A 14526-nucleotide genomic window follows, 5' to 3' on the forward strand; every position below is an offset into this window, starting at 1 on the left:
AATTAGAAACTGAACTGTTAAAACCCAATACTAAGAACTTGTCAAGAATGTATAATTTGCTGCTGAAATGGAATACACAAGACGAAACAGTTAAATCAGCTATGATTAAGTGGGAACAGGACATTGGTCATAACATTATGTTTGCTGACTGGGAATGGTTGTGGAACACCGGGATAAAATTCACGGCATGCAATGCTTTAAAGGAAAATATTATGAAAATGATCTATAGGTGGTACACGACCCCAGTCAAGCTAGCAAAGATTTACCATTTGCCTGATAACAAGTGCTGGAAATGTAAAGAATCTGAAGGTACTTTCTACCACCTTTGGTGGACGTGCCCAAAGATTAAGGCCTTCTGGGAGATGATATATAATGAAATGAAAAAAGTACTTAAATGTACCTTCCCTAAGAAACCAGAGGCCTTTCTCTTGGGCATTGTCGGCCAATTGGTGCTAAAGAAAGATAGAACTTTCTTTATGTGTGCTACGACAGCAGCAAGAATACTTATCGCAAAGTATTGGAAGACACAAGATCTACCCACCTTGGAAGAATGGCAGATGAAAGTGATGGACTATATGACACTGGCTGAGATGACTGGCAGAATCCGTGATCAGAGGAAAGAGACGGCGGAAGAGGATTGGAAGAAATTCAAAGTTTATCTTAAGAACTATTATAAAATTGATGAATGCTAAAATGTCGAGGTGTTGAGAAAGAAAAAGGGATTACAGTGACATAAGATTAAGTTGAAGAAAAGACTAAGAGGACACATATTTGATAAAATTACTTAGAAGCTGCTGAAATAATTTTGGAAATTGGGATGCAGAAAGGGGAGGTATGGGGGAGTCCGAGAAATGAGGGTTATGAAAAAAAGGTTATGAAATTATACATGTTTGTTTGTCTTTTTATTTGTTTGTATTGTTTAAAAAATGTTGTAAAACCAATAATTTTTATTTTTTTATTTTTTTAAAAGCAGAGACATCACCTTACCAACAAAGGTCCGTATAGTTAAAGCCACGGTCTTCCCAGTAGTGATGTATGGAAGTGAGAGCCGGACCATAAAGAAGGCTGATCGCCAAAGAATTGATGCTTTTGAATTATGGTGCTAGAGGAGACTCTTGAGAGTCCCATGGACTGCAAGAAGATCAAACGCATCCATTCTTAAGGAAATCAGCCCAGAGTGCTCACTGGAAAGACAGATCATGAAGTTGAGGCTCCAATCCTTTGGCCACCTCATGAGAAGAGAAGACTCCCTGGAAAAGACCCTGTTGTTGGGAAAGATGGAGGGTACAAGGAGAAGGGGACGACAGAGAATAAGATGGTTGGACAGTGTTCTCGAAGCTACAAACATGAGTCTGACCAAACTGTGGGAGGCAGTGGAAGACAGGAGTGCCTGGCGTGCTCTGGTACATGGGGTCACGAAGAGTCGGACACGACTAAACGACTAAACAACAACAACAATTTTGGATGGCCATCTGTCTTGGATGATCTAGCAACGCAGGGGTTGGACTTGATGACCCTTGGGGTCCCTTTCAACTCTAGGATTCCATGAAAACTGCAACTACAGATGAATCCTAATGGCGAAATTCAGAAGGCTGGTGTCAGAGTTATATGGGTAGGAAATCCCACAGTTCACAGCTGGAGTTCACACTTTCTTAGCAAGAACACGGTATTCACAGACTTGGCTGAGTTTCGGGCCTCATGAGAACAGCAGCTCATTCCCAGAGGGTCTGTCAGTTTGCATAATCTAGCAGAGATTCCTGCAACGCAGGGGGTTTCCTGGCTCTGAGAGACAAGCAGGGAGGGTGGCTTCTGGCAGAAGGAGAGGGAGCCACCGATGGCTCCTCCTTCTCCTGACTCACCTCTGCCTCTCGACTTTCCTCTCCCACTCGCCTCCTTCCTCTTCTGCCTCTGATTCTGCACTGCATTCTGCCACAGAGTCTCCCAGCTCACTAAGCCCTGTTACCCCTTTAGCTTCTGACATCTCCTTTTCCCAGGCTTCTCCCTCTGATCACTCATCCTTCCTCCACCTCCACTCCTTGGGCTCTGAGCCATCTTCCCTTCCTGGTTCCCCAGCTGCTTCCTCCCACCATTCCTCTGTGCCCAACCAGTCCATGACATTGCTCCATCCCTCGGCCTCTGTCCCCACAAGGCAGCTTCCCCTGACCTGATCTGGTTCCACAGCCGCTGCTTCCCTTCTGCCCCCATGAAAAGGCGGATCAGGAGGTTTTGCTGGCATCATTCTGTCACCTGCAAGAGAAAAAAGGTAAACAGGACGCCAGGAGTGCCTGCTTCTCTCACAGGGGAAACAGGACATCTCTAACTGCAGATGGGCCTTTGAGAAAGCCTTACTTGCTGAGAGCATTTGGATGTTTGTGCCCATTTCATATGTTAGATGTGCAGAAACCCATCTCCCCTCCTCTGGACCCTTGCTCCCAACTGTCTCCCCGCAAAACAAGATGAAAAGAATATCAGTGTTTGTAAAAGAAAAAAAAATAAAGGTTCTGTTGGCATAAAAGAGTCCACGAGAAGAGTATCCTTGCAGAGTACTGGTGTAGCTGCTCTGTGAGTCGCCTACTGTGGTCCTCTAGGGGTTCAAACTGTTCCAGTAGCCGATGCTGAGTGCTTTCCTGATCCTCAGATCCTAGCAGCCCCAGCGTCACTGCAGACAGTTACAGCTTGCCACCAACTGCTCCAACGCACAGCCACTGGCTCCATACACCACCAGGATTCACCAGCTCCCTGCTCAGATGCTGTCAGTCGTTTTGCACTCTGCACAAGCTCAGAAACACTGGGCCCATAACCTGTCAGTGTTTGTAAAAAAAAGGGGGGTTCTGACCTCCCTTTGTTGCCTCAGCCTGGTCCTCGGACCCTTGTTGGCATAAAAGAGTCCACAAGAAGAGTAACCTTGCAGAGTACTTTCTGCTTTTATTCTTAAAAGCCTTTCTGCAAAAGCGACTGACCAACTGTACACACTGTTGGTTTCTGCTTCCTCACTGAGCAGCGAATGCATGTCACAAGACATTGTTTTGCATTCCACACTCTAAGTTACTGTTGGATTCCCACGGGAATGGGAGACTGGATGTGACGTACACTGGTTTGCTGTTTTTCACTGTTCTCTCGGTTTCTTTGTTAGAGAGACAGGTTGCTTCTCTACTCTCACAGAGGCAAGATGCATGTTTGTATTCTCTCAGCATAGAGTGGAAATAAAGTTGAGAATGTGGCACATACTGCTTATCCTTCTGCTGTGTGGACTACTCTGCTTGGGCTCAAGATAAGAAAAGCCTGTATCAGCTTCAGATGGGCCGAAGCTGGTCAAAATCTCTCACACACATCAGCACTACCAGCTTTCACCAACCAACCAACCCAAACCAAACTAACATTTCTCACTCTATATATACAACCCGGTTCAGGCTGCTGACTCATGCTGACCCAGCTTTTTAAGCATTAAAGAAACAGCTGCCAATTTTTAGCCGTGACAAAGAACCCTCAGATGAGTTGGAAAACCAACAGAATGAGACCAAACAGAGAAACACCACCTTCCTCCTTACCCGGTGGCCTCTCTCTGGTGTCCAACGGAGGCCTCTTTGCCTCACAGGACTCCAGGTCCATTTCTGCAAAGAGATCCGTTCCCTGAAAAAGAAACAAGGATTCAAAACAGAGAATGGGGAGAAATATTAGTAAAAGAATGACAAAGTCAAAAACATTCAGGGTGTTAGATCTCATTCCATGGATGCCTTCCCACAAAACAGATGGGCCAACGGTAGAGCATTATGGGATGTTCTCCATCCTGTTTGGAGCCCCTTGGGAGTATCCAGAGGAAAGTCTCTCTCACCTGCTTCCTCTCCTCTGCCTCACTCAGGAGGAAACCTTCGGCCAGGGCCACCACCTGGGAACTGGTCTCTGCTCCACACTCCCTCACCCAGCTCTCCATCTCTGGTGGAAGGACAGCCAGGAACTGCTCCAAGATCACCAGGTCCAGCATCTCAGCTTTTGTGTGCCTTTCTGGCTTCAGCCACTGATGGTCAAGGTGGTAGAGTCGGCTGCAAACCTCTCGGGGTCCTTTGGCCTCCTGGCAGCAGAACTGCCTCACCTGCCGGCTCTGCACCTCTGAGCAGAGGGTGTCCTCCTCACCCAGGATCTTCTGCACAAAATTTTCCCAGAACCCCCCGCTGCTCCCAGTTTGGATGTCATGGCCTCTTCCTGCTCCAGGGCCAGCTGTGTCTCGCTCATCCATCTGTGCTCTCAGGAAGCCTCTGAGAGATCGGAAGGAACCCTTTGGTCTTCTGCCAAGTTCTGTCTGTCTGAATGAGAAGCTCTAGCAAATCCTACAAAGCAAATACATTGTTCTGTTACAAAAGTTGTACAATATCAGGAGAAGAAAAGGTTCCCTGAGCAAGCATGGATGAGTCTTGCTGGGAACCAGGGTAGGATTGCACCACAGCCCAGACCATTAGCTATCTTTTGGGGAGTAAAGAGGAGTAAGAAGAGAAGAAATATGTCTCTAGCCTTCCAGCAATGCAGAATGTGGAGGCAACGGAAGGGATTTCTGGGAGATGAATCAGCCTGGTTTCTCCTGCCGTCCAGTCAATGCATGAAGTCAGAACTGACTGACAAGGGAGTCATTTGTATCTTGTGTAAAATGGATACTTGGCTCTAGTGGGGGTCCTCATCCGGGGGTCCTCAGGAGTTGCTTCCCCCCACCCCCACTCCCCTGCTTCTGTCTCCTTTTCTTGCACTTGGAATCTCTGCCATTCTCAAGGCAGACTCCTGGGGTGGGGTCCCTTTTTCTTTGCTCTGAGGGCCAGGAAGGTATCTGGCCAACCCCTGAGGGCCAGGTGGGCGGGGCCAAAGACACCTCCCTTGAAATTTAGGCGGGTAATTTAGTATTAGTATTCTGTTAGATAGCTTAACACACATAGATTCCAAGGTCCCTGGAGGCTCAGTGAGTAGCAGCGCCCATTTCCAGCAACAATCCCTTTGGGACAGAGAGGATGTGGTCCTGGGATGCCATGCTCTGGGTGCGAGGGGATTGCTGCCGTGGCCTCCGTGGGGAGCTGCCCTGGGAGACACTGGGAAACTGGTCCCCAATGCAGCAGCCGGACTCTGGGCTGGGATCCCTCTCTCTATCCCTGGCCTCTCTCTCCCACCCTTTTTTTTGGGGGGGGGCTAGTCCACCTCCTCCTTCAGCTTTGGAAAACCATTTGCAGATGTTTCCTCTGTTCTGCAATGAGGCTGAGCGATGTCACACAGAGTTAAAGTCCCAGGGACTCCTTTGTTTAAAGAAGGGAGATCTTTTCTGAAAGGGGGGGGGTCAAATGAGTTTGGGATCCTCTGATCTGCAGGAAGGAGAGCGTGGCAGACCTGGCCCCTCCCTGGCAGGACCCTCTCCTCCCTGACTTGGGGTCCCCTCCCACATGAGCAGATCAGGCCCCCCCCCAGGCCCCCTCCCCTGCTGCAGCCCTGGGACCCCCACCAGATCCCAGAGAGACAGGAGACTCACCAGATCCCAGAGAGACAGGAGACTCACCAGATCCCAGGAGGGGAGAGCGAGGCAGCCCTTGCAGGAGAGACACAAAGCAACACCCCCCCCCCTTCCTTGCAGGAAAGGACTGGGGAGGGAGGGGCCTTGGCTCTGGAGGACCTGCCCCCCCTTGCTTCCTGTCCTCTCTAGGAAGACAGCTCAGTTCCCTTTAACCCTTGCCAAGCCGAGTCCCTCCAGCTCAGCCCTCTCTCGCTTGGCAGAACCTCAGATTCTTATTATTTGTTATTTGGCTACGCCAATGCCCGATACCCTTTGTGGGGTGAGGCTCTTGGCCGGACTCTGAGCATCTCCCTCCCTTGGCCAGAAACCAGAGGAAGAGCCTGCAGGGAAAAGGGCTTTGCAGGAGGCAAGGAAGCTCCTCCTAGAACTCAGGAGTGGAGAGATAGGAGGGGATCCCAGGGTCATCTAGTCCAACCCCCAGCAATGCAGGAATCTCAGCTAAGGCATCCCTGGCAGATGGCCCTCCGATCTCTGCTGAGAAACCTCCAAGGAAGGAGAGTCCACCACCTCCCAAGGGAGACCTTTCCCTGCCCAGCTGCTCTTAGATGTCCCTCAAGGCAGCGGGTCCTGAGTTCCAGCACTGCTGAAAGAATCGCACTGGCTGCCAAGGAGGAACCAAGCAAAGTTCAAAATAAATAAATCCCATTCTCGTCATAAATGAGTAATACTTTCCTATGCATGCTTTTTATACTAATATACAAAAGTATGCCATTCCCTTGTCCAGAAATGCTTAATTGCTAATTCAATGGACTGAAAATGGATGGTTGTTGTTATTATTATATTTAGGGAAGCTTTTAATGTCTGATGGACTATTGTATTTTAATCTTTTGTTGGAAGCCGCCAAGAGTTGCTGGGGAAACCCATCCAGATTGGTGGGGTATAAATAAATTATAATTAATTAATTAATTAATTAAATTGACCAGGTGACTGTTCTCCTTTCGAAAGAGGCAGGTGGAATCTCCACGGTTGCTAATAGCATAACATTGAAAGGCTAGTGAAATATGGGGAGCCCTAGAGCATCTGTTTGGCATGCAGAATGTCCCATTGTCAGCCCCTGGCATCTCCTGCAAGGGCTGGACGAAATCCCTGCCTGAAACTCTGGGGAGATGCCAGTCAATGTAGGCCAGGGGTCCTCGTACTATGTCCCGTGGGCTGAATCCAGCCCGCCAGGGTCGTGAATCTGGCCTGCACAGCCATTTCAGAATCCACCAAGTGTCCGAGGCTGAAAGCATCTCGCCGCCCGCTCAGTCAGTCCCTGCTGAGGTAAACGCTACCGGCGTGGTGGCAGCTCTACCAATGAAAGGCCAGGGGGTTTCGCCTGGGGACGGGGAAGTGAGGCGTTCCCAAAGTAAAGGAAGGATTTAACTCTGATTAATAAGAATACACACAGAGGCTTGAACCAGCAAGACTCTGGGAAGGGTGCGTATAATAATCTCTGTCTGTGTCTCTCTCTGTCTACCCCTCGGCCCAGGTCGTTTTATTCACAAAAGAACTTTTCACAGAGTGTTTATAAGAACCAATCAGATTTCTTCTGAGCATTTCAACAGACCCCACGTGGGGAAAAGTTAAACTACAAACACTAGTTAAGCATGCATATTTGGGGGGTAAATGAATGAAAACTTAAAAGGAGTGCATTCAGCAACCCCGGAGGTCATAAACAATCAATACATATGATAAGAAGGATGGCCAGGAGGACAACAATCATTATCACCTTTATGTGAGACCTGTTTCCTGGCCCTAAAATTAACAGCCTAAGATTAACATATCAGAAAAGCTACAGCAAAGAAACTGCCCCCTGTCTTTGATGACCCAGGACGCCTGCCTGTCTAAGTGGGTACGTGACTTGTGAAGAAAGAGAAATGGAACAGGGATGCAGAGGAGTGGATTGATCAAGAATCATATGAAAATACTTTAAACCCAGTCAACGCAATGCTTTCATTGCTGACACAGAAGGCTTACTCTATATTTGTTATAAATCCTCATAGCAATCCCACCTGATCACTACAGGAAGTGTTGTCTTTTGGCTTGAAGAGCGAAGCTGAGGTTGACGGAAGAAGGCAGACTTTGGTCGATTCGGTTTTGTTACATAGACGTTTACTTTACAGGTAGGAGAAGGAAGCATAGTCCTACTTCTGTGAGTGGAGCAGAAGTCTTTCCACTCATGTGGTTTACATGCTCTGAAAGTTAGGATCTGTTTTGAGATTTAAATTTTAAAAGGGTGGAGTGGAACCGGATATTGACCATCTTGTTAGCCTGGGGAGCCACATTCTGGTTGAAGGAGGCCAGGATTGGGCCCCAAGGCTTGGGATGTCCCTCCTCAGCTGCCGTAGGGCTTGGAACCCAGGAGAACACTCTTGGAATAGCCTTGCCAGGTGCTCAGGGAGGACTCACCTGTCCCCATGTCCTTCTCTTTGCAGATGTGCTGTGGTTGCACATCTCTCCCCCAGAGGTGAGTATTGGAGAGAACCAGAGCAGGGACTCAGACCTGCCCTCCTTGCCCCCCACTCTGCACTCTGGGATGTGGAGAAGCCCTCCCTTCGTGAGGAACTGACAGCCTGACTTTTGCCTTTCAGCTGCTGGAAGAAGATCAGCTGTACCTGCCGGAGGTGATTCACAACTGCCAGGCAGCTCAGCTCAGGGGGCTCTGAGGACATCCTGGTGAGTGATGGGTGGTGTGGGGGACCCCCATGGGGAAGTCTGGGAAGTGGGGCTTTGGGGACGGGGTTGTCCGTCTGCCAGAGAGGAGTACCCTACTGGCTTAGATTCACGTATCCTGTTTGAAAGGGGAATCATCTTAGGGACTTCTTGTGAAAATCTGGGTCAGGAATGCTGTTCCTGGAATGGACAAACACACAAGACGTAACTGGGTGTGCAGTCACATAAACAATACTCTTCTGTATAGTCTTATCACATTATCAAATGTTTATCTTGCACATAAACAACACATAAAGTGCAATAATATAGACGAGAGCCAGGGACTCTGTGGTGGAGGCAGCGGAGGGCCGCTTTGGCCCAGACTGGACCCTGACCCTGAGACGCTCTTTCCTGCGGCAGGACCTCAGATGTTACGCCCTTTGGGAAAGTGGGGAGGAACAGAAACCAGCAGTCAACAGCATCCCTTCTCTGCTGGCCTTTGCCCGAAGGTTCCCCCATCTCAGAGCACGTGGCTCTCCCTCGTGGATTCAGTCCTTTCATCACTTCCATCTCCCCAAGAGTCTCCCAAGGCTACTCATCCTCTGCAGTTGATAACAGACCTGACTGAAAAGAACGGCTTACTCTTCTGGTGACACCAGAGACTTCTAGAAGACATTCACCCTTTCCATAGCATTATGGATGCACGATTCCCACAGACAAGTTTCTTGGCAAGACAAGGGCCTTCTCTGGCCATAGAGTGTCCTCCTCAGCATCTCCAAAGAAGGAGCTGGGTTGCAAGAACTGCAGCAAAGGGGGGGGGGCAAGCCAGGCTAACTGGGGGGGGGGGCTGTCTAACTAGGAAAGCAAGACCCGGAGACAGTTGTGGGAGACCCAGAGACCGGCTTCCTCTGTGCCGGAGCCAAAGCTGCGACAGATGGAGAAGCCAGACCTGCTGGGGGTGTCAATGCTGTGAGCCCCTCCATCCTACACTCTGGTTGAATTTTATAATGAATGATTTTAGATTGTTCTGTTGTGTTGTACTGTTGTACTGTTTTATTGTTGTTAGCCACCCTGAGCCCGGCTTCGGCTGGGGAGGGCGGGATATAAATAAAATGTATAGTGTTTCTGTGGAAGCGCTAGGGTGGACATCTCAGTGGGTTGTTTCACTGTAGAAAGAGCTTTGTTCCATCCCAATTCCCAGGGCATCCAAACTGCCCAGACCTGGAGCATCTCTTCCAAGGTTACAGAGTCAGGGGGACTGTGGAGAGCGGACCCCAATCCCACCTCCAGGCTTAGGATTCTCCAGCATTCTACATATCTGGCAGACTTGGGAAGAGTGGAACAGAAGGTAGTTTGAAAGAGACAACAACTTCACAGCTAGGGGGAATTCACAGAGAATCCTGTGATGGGCAGAGCAGGAATACCAGATAGGTGGGTTGGCAGGCAGAGAATAAAACAGTGTGATACCTGTATGCATTGATGAATATAAATGGTCAGATTTTTATTTTTTAAAAGAATGGGGAACTGAGGTAGGGCAACTGTTAGGTCCAGTGCTATTTTTCTGCTATTTTTCTAGAAAAAGAAGTTTCAGAACACCTCCCTCGTTTTCTTAGGATGGCAATGGCACCCACTCAAGAGGGGCCAGAACTGAGTTCCAGCAAGTTCTGGCTGGAAAAAAGACCCAGGTTAGGCCCATTAATAAGTGAGGCCAGCGTAACATACACAGGAATGGGAACTGACCACAAGACTAGTAAAAACCAGTTAAAGGGGAAATTAATGGCCGATTGTTAAAGAGAAAAACAACTCCAGATAAGGTACAAGGAGGGTTCTGACACAGATACTAAAATCAAATGGGTTGGGTAAGTGTTTTTCATGAACCATGGCTTGATGAGAGATGGTGAAGTGCTGACGAGGCAGAAAGTGGTTGGGTAAAGGATGAACAGCTAAGATTATGCATACTTTGCCTATGCTGTATAGTCTGTGTCCTAATAGAAATGTAATGCATTACTGAATGAAGTCCTACTGATTGGGGATTTAGTATGAGGCTCCGTTCTTGAAAGCACAAGGAGAATCCCCCCCCAACCCCATACCTCGAAACTGAATACAGTGGTACCTCTGGTTACGAACTTAATTCGTTCCAGAGGTCCGTTCTTAAGCTGAAACCGTTCTTATCCTGAGGCGCGCTTTCGCTAATGGAACCTCCCACTGCACACACACCTCCTGTGCACAATTTCCATTCACATCCTGGGGCAAAGTTCACAACCAGAAGCAGCTACTTCAGGGTTAGCGGAGTTCGTAACCTGAAGCGTTCGTAACCAGAAGCGTTCATAACCAGAGGTACCACTGTACTGGCCTCCTGGCAGCTCTGTCTTGCCCTCAGGACCCTGCCCAGGCCACATCCCTCACTGGCCCCATTCTGCACTCTCCCCAAGTGATTTTACCCAACTGCCATCTGTCTTGGAACTATGATAATTGCTCTTGGTTGCCTGGATGAAGAGGGGTATTGTTGGGTTGGAATAAACGACAGACGAGTAGCGAGCGTCATGTGGGAGGCACCTCTCGAGCATGTCTCGAGGAGTCTCTTTCATTGAATATTACATGCATTGCCACGTATGTGCTGGTTGCTGATTGGTTAGCACAAGTACAAAGCAAAGGTTACATATAGGCATCAATCACCAATAGATTAAAGGCTAGAAAAGGGAGCACAGAACTAGACAGGCACGAAAACCTCCTAATTTAAGTATAACTAATGATTAATATACCAAGACTTAAACAATTACCTTCCAATAGACGTGGTCAACTATGCATTAAGAACAGGTCAGAGTGTAATGTTTTCATGACCTCAAACTTAACTGAACATTCTGGGATGATGAGAGAATGTCTTAAGAACGGTTTGTGCAGCATCATGTACAGAAGCAAAGCTTAGCAGCGAGGCTTCCCATCATGCCACAGTCATGTGCAGGAGCAAATGTGTATGAGCAAATTTGTAGAGACGAGTATTCCTATAGGGTATATGTCTGACCACACCCATTTTGCCACAACCACCTCTGGGATGTGGCTCCCAGAAAGCTTTTGATAAGAAAACATGGCCCTGAGGCTGAAAAAGGGTCACCACCACTGAATAAATCCCTGCTTTTTCAGGACTGGAAACCCAGAATAACATGGCATCAAAAGTTCCAGATTTTATTAGGCCAGAGATATGATTAAAATTAGGAAAGAAACTTGACCATCATTTGTTAAAGCAGTCTATTACAGTATTACATACAGAACAACATAAATATGTCATTTCTGTGTGCAACCTGAGAAACATGGAAGAGATGGAGGAATACTGTAGGTCCTCAGAAATCTCCACTAATTCCATTTCTGGATTTTCATGATCAAAACAAATATCTCCAGTACAAGGGGTGGACATCCAGGGGGTTGTTCTATGTTCAGGACCTTATTGAGTGGTGCTGACCCATCTTATAATAACCTTTGTGAATCCAGTTGAGGGGTCCTCAGTATGACTGACTCCAGATAGCTCAGGTATGATCATTTATAGGCAATATTTTATGGAAGCAGGTGGTTCTTCAGTATCAGAAAGTGTATGAATCTTTTTTGTCTAACTCTGGAATGTATATAACAGGAGAACAACCAAGCCTTATGAGGAATGGCTGAGGCAATTTGGTATGTTTAACCTGGAAAAGAGGATATGATAGCCATATTAAACTATCTGAACGGCTGCCACATGGAAGATGGAGCAAGTTTATTTCCTGCTTCTCCAGAAGTTTGGATTCAAATGGCATGAAAGAAGATTCCAACTAAACATTTGGAGGAACTTTCTGACAGTAAGAGCAGTTTGATGGGGGAACAGACTCCTTCAGAAGGTGGTGGACTCTCCTTCGTTGGAGATTTTTAAACAGAGGTCGGAGGACCACCCACCAGGGATTGTTCAGCGGTGATTCCAACAATGCATGAGGTTGGGCTGGGTGACCCCTGGGGTTTCCTTCCAGCTCTATGATTCTATGATTCCATGAGGCATTTGGAGCTTCAGGGTGGACCAACAACTGCAGGCAGGATTGATCAAAGATGGCATATAAACCTGTATGGACATTTGACACAACACAGCAGAGTTGTTAGAAGGGGAATGAAATGAGAGGCAGGACTGAGATTTGGATATGCTTCGAGGTTCAGGCTATGGGAAGTCGTAAAATCAAAATTACAATTCGGAAGACAATTTGATCTTTTTTATTTTAGTTTTTTATTTTTATTGGATTATGATTTGATATGTTAGTTGGAGGTTTTTTATTGGGAAATTAATATACACCCTAACAAAAAAAAGAGGGGGAATGAAACAACATCAGCCAGCGTGGTGTAGTGGTTAAGAGCGGTGGACTCGTAATCTGGTGAACCGGGTTCGCTTCCCCGCTCCTCCACATGCAGCTGCTGGGTGACCTTGGGCTACTCACACTTCTCTGAAGTCTCTCAGCTCCACTCACCTCACAGAGTGTTTGTGGTGGGGGAGGAAGGGAAAGGAGATCGTGAGCAGCTTTGAGACTCCTTAGGTTAGTGATAAAGCGAGATATCAAATCCAAACTCCTCCTTCTCTTCTTCTCTTTGGACAGGCAGTTTCGCCACCCCCACCCCCTTCCCACTGCATCAATATGGAGATTGTACTTCCATTTGGTTAAAGCACTAGATGCTGGGAGTAAACATTTATTCATTCCACTGGTCAGCCGTCTAGGTTCCTACTCGAACAGTACATGGACACTTCTACATAACTGTTGTTATTGTGTTTGTGATGTGCGTGGTTCATTCTGTCATGAATGCTTTAGCTGAGTTTCTTGCATTCAGAGGACTGGACTAGATGTCCCTTGGGGTCCCTTTCAACTCTATAATTCTATGATTCATTCAAAACCAATAAAATGTTTGTAAAAGAAAAAAGAAAGATGATGGCTAGATCCAGTGCTTTTTTTCCTGGGGGTACGCAGACCCCTAAACATTTTGTGAATCTTTGTCGGAATCTCTGCTCGGCCAAGCCGATAAGGCCTCATCTTCCTCCGAGCTGAGCCTTTGAAATCGCCTCCGACGTGTATAATGACCTGAGCCTTTGATAAGGCCTCAAGCCCATTCTATCCAGCAGGGTTCCCAGCACAGGGAAGAGACGAGAGGTTTGGTTACATTGTAAAGGGTTTTATTTCTAAACTACGCAGAACAGAAAAGACATCCTCTCTCTATGAAAGCAGAGAGCAACTGAACAAAGGAACAAAGGAAACAGGAAATCACTAACGTCACATCCCGTCTCCCTTTCCCGTGAGACTGCAAGGTCTCTGGAATCTAAACAGAGTCCTGGGACTCCACACAGCTGCAGTGAGAAACAGAAACTAACATCCTCCCCCTTTCTGTGAACACCACTGGGCAGCGTGTCAGTACATTATCAGTACAAACCCAATTCTGTACATAGGTACAGTGTTGATCCTTCGGAACAACCTTAGACAATAAATCAGCAGGAATTTCATTACCTGGCATGTAGGACACCGTTACGAGTCCTTTCTCAACACATTCTCTAGTATGTTGCAGCTTCAATTGCAAGTGCTTCGTGCTTTGCTTACAATCTTCAGAAGTCATAATCTGAATTGGACATTTGACAGGAATTCTCATGTCTTTACACAACTGTAACAACCATTCATAGGCGCCGACTCCATGGGGCCTGAGGGGGCCCGAGCCCCCTCAAAATTTCGTTTGGGGGGGCTCCGCCTCCCCAATAATCTCGGGCGCCCCTCCAGCAGAGCGCCACCGCCACCCCTCCCCCAGCCCAAAATGCACAGGGTCGGGCTGCATGCCTCCTGCCCTCCCTCCCGAGCAAAAGCTCCACCCAATTTCCTTCGGAGCTGATTAATAGGCGCAGCACGCTCTCCCCTATTCGCTCACGAGGAGGCAGCGCCACTTTATCTGCATATTCATGAGCTTATTTATTATTCATGAGCTTTCGCGGGCTCCCCCAATATTTTTTATAAGTCGGCGCCCCTGCAACCATTCACAATCCACAAGTGAATAAAACAATGCATTCAGTTCAGCTTCACAAGAACTTAAACTACTGTTGTTTGCTTCATGCACGATCAATCAAATAGGCCCTGGTTGTACATATAGCAAACTCCAGATGTGCTTTTCCTGTCTGTAGTGTCACTTCCAAAACTCGCATCAGCAAATATCTCAAGACCACCAGACTTCTGATTGTTAAATGTCAGCCTGTAATGCATAGTGCCTTTCAAATAGTGTGCTATGTGTTTCAGAGCTTTCCAATCCTTAACAGTAGGATTGTTGACTTGTCTGCTTAGCAAGTTACAGCTAACTGCAATGTCACGTCTTGA

The 14526-nt window shown here is 47.5% G+C and overlaps 1 protein-coding gene and 1 long non-coding RNA gene across 13 annotated transcripts in view; both read left to right on the forward strand.

Annotated features, from left to right (window-relative positions):
• LOC310705032 (uncharacterized protein) overlaps window positions 1–14526 on the forward strand; it is a 357812-nt gene that overhangs the window by 240174 nt on the left and 103112 nt on the right. The window lies entirely within an intron of this gene.
• On the forward strand, window positions 6355–8955 carry LOC310705455. The gene is made up of 3 exons (XR_014525301.1): window positions 6355–7647; window positions 8116–8200; window positions 8597–8955. It is a non-coding gene; the product is annotated as an uncharacterized lncRNA (long non-coding RNA).

Source organism: Podarcis liolepis, assembly GCF_965112155.1.
Source record: "Podarcis liolepis genome assembly, chromosome: 4".
Taxonomy (NCBI): Eukaryota; Metazoa; Chordata; class Lepidosauria; order Squamata; family Lacertidae; genus Podarcis; species Podarcis liolepis.